We start from the raw sequence: 2,500 nt of genomic DNA, 5'->3' as shown, positions 1-2,500 counted from the left end.
GGTTTGAAGGAGAAATGGGGGTTGGGGGTAGAAAGAGGGAGGTTAGTAGGGTTGGGAAGGGGAGGGGAGAGTGGTTATAGGGGTAGAGGAGGGCTGGAATGGAGGGAAGGAGGGTGGTAGGGGGGCAGAGGGGAGGGGGGTGGTTAAAGATTATGGAGGGGAAAACTGAAGGGTGGGGTAGGAGGTAAGAGGAGGGAGGGGAGAGGACGAGGAGGAAGGAGACAGATGGCGGAGGGAAGGAATCAGAACGGGGGAGGGAGGGGGACAAAGGACAAGAGAGAGAGAGAGAGAGAGACGAGAGAGAGAGAGAGAGAGAGAGAGAGAGAGAGAGAAAGAGAGAGAGAGAGAGAGAGAGAGAGAGAGAGAGAGAGAGAGAGAGAGAGAGAGAGAGAGAGAGAGAGAGAGAGACGAGGGCGTTTCTCCTCTAATAAACACAAATAAACATTATAGTACATATATTGTACATAATTCAAAGTTATATAACTTAATCCCCACGCCGATCTTTTATTTTTGAACTTCCACCTCCTCCTCTCCCCACTGCTTTCCTCCCCTCTTATCCCTCCCCCCACCAACCTCTCTCCTTCTTCTTCTTCTTCTTTTTCTTCTTCTTTTTCTTTTTCTTCTTCTTCTCCTCCTTCTTCCCCCCACCAACCTCTCCTTCTCCTCATCTTTCTCCTTCTCCTTCTCCTCCTCCTCCTCCTCCCCCACCTCCCTCCCTCCCCCACCTCCCCTTCCTTATGACACGAAATAAAGCGACTTACATTAATTACTAAACATATATATCATTCTTCTTTTTTTTTCATTTACAGATTAAATATTCGAAGGAGGGGAACAGCAAGGGGACGGATAGAAAAATACCAGGAAGATGAGGAAGAGAGAAAAAAATAGAGGGAAAAGCGGAGGAGGAGGAGGAGGAGAATGAGGAATGAGGAGGATGGAGGGAGGGGGTGAAGAAGTAGGAGGAAGAGAAGGAGGAAGAGAAGGAGGAAGAAGAAGAAAAGGAGGAAGAGGAGGTGGTGAAGGATTAGAAGAAGAACGAGGAAGAAAAAGACGAAATAAAAAAATAAAAAAATAAAAAAAATAAGAAAACAGCAACAACAACAACAACAGTAAAAACAATAAACAAAAAGAGGGGGGGGTGGGGGCGAGGGGTTCCGGAGACAGTGGCCGAAGCCCCAGCCAAGCCTCAGGAGGGGGCGGCACTCCCCATAAATCGGTGCGGGCAAATACAGAGGGAACACGCCAGCGAGCCATTAGGGGCGTGTCCAGACCCCTAGAGCCCTCCATCACTGTGGCCGGAGTGGTGGTGAAGCGTGGTGAGGTGTGGTGAAGCGTGGGGATGTGTGGTGAAGCGTGGTGAGGTGTGGGGAGCGTGAAGCTATTGGTGAAGCGTACTGGGGTGAAGCGCTTGTCGGGATGTGAAGCGTGGGGTATGGTAAAAGCATGGTGAGATATAGTGAAGCGTGTGGTGAGGTGTGGTGAAGCGTGGGGATGTGTGGTGAGGTATGGTGAAGCGTGGTGAGGTGTGGTGAAGCGTGGGAATGTGTGACCGTGAAGCGATGAGGGATGTGTATTGGGTGAGGAGTGTGAGTGAAGCTGGGATGTGGTGAGGTATGGTGAAGCGTGGGGATGTGTGGTGAAGCGTGGGGATGTGTGGTGAAGCGTGGGGATGTGTGGGGAGGTGTGGTGAAGCGTGGGGATGTGTGGGGAGGTGTGGTGAAGCGTGGGGATGTGTGGGGAGGTGTGGTGAAGCGTGGGGATGTGTGGTGAGGTGTGGGGATATGTGGTGAAGCGTGGGGATGTGTGGTGAGGCGTGGTGAAGCGTGGGGATGTGTGGTGAGGTGTGGGAATGTGTGATGAGGTGTGGTGAAGCGTGGGGATGAGTGGAGAGGTATAGTGAAGCGTGGTGAGGTGTGAAGAAGCGTGGTGGGGTATGGTGAAGCATGGTGAGATATAGTGAAGCGTGTGATGAAGCATAGTGAAGCGTGGTGAGGTGGGGTGAAACGTGGGGATGTGTGGTGAGGTGTGGTGAAGCATGGGGTTGTATGCTGAAGCGTTTTGAGATGTGCTAAGGTGTGGTTTGGTGTGACAGAGGATAGTGGATATGAGGTGCCAGTGTATTGGTGTTGTGAACTGCACCTAAGAATAGAACCTAGGATGGTGCATTAGCGGTGGTGTAGTGAATTTAGTGGAACGTGATGAGATCCACCCAAAAACAGTAAATTTGCCACAAGCATAATAGCCATCTTGGTAGCGAATGTGGTGAAGTGTGGTGAGGTATGGTGAAGAGCAGCGTGCGCCTGGTACCACAGTAACGTACAAATGATAGTGCGATCTAATGAGACGTAGTTGAGCGTTACAAGGACTATCTCACACATCGTAGCATAGCAGAGGTGAATGAAGTACCAAGTGTGGAGAAATCCCACAAAAAAATACCGCTAACTAGCGTTTATAATATATAATACCGTTTATATAATATTTTTTCCCTCTTTCTCTTTCC

General features: G+C 50.1%; 1 protein-coding gene across 3 annotated transcripts in view; it reads right to left on the bottom strand.

Moving 5' to 3' along the window:
• The window catches only part of LOC113812218 (uncharacterized), a 632,290-nt gene that overhangs the window by 44,167 nt on the left and 585,623 nt on the right, over positions 1-2,500 (bottom strand). The gene's annotated exons all lie outside the window — the stretch shown is intronic.

This window comes from Penaeus vannamei, chromosome 1 (genome assembly GCF_042767895.1).
Source record: "Penaeus vannamei isolate JL-2024 chromosome 1, ASM4276789v1, whole genome shotgun sequence".
NCBI classification, from domain to species: domain Eukaryota; kingdom Metazoa; phylum Arthropoda; class Malacostraca; order Decapoda; family Penaeidae; genus Penaeus; species Penaeus vannamei.
This window is presented reverse-complemented; position numbering and strand designations above follow the sequence as displayed.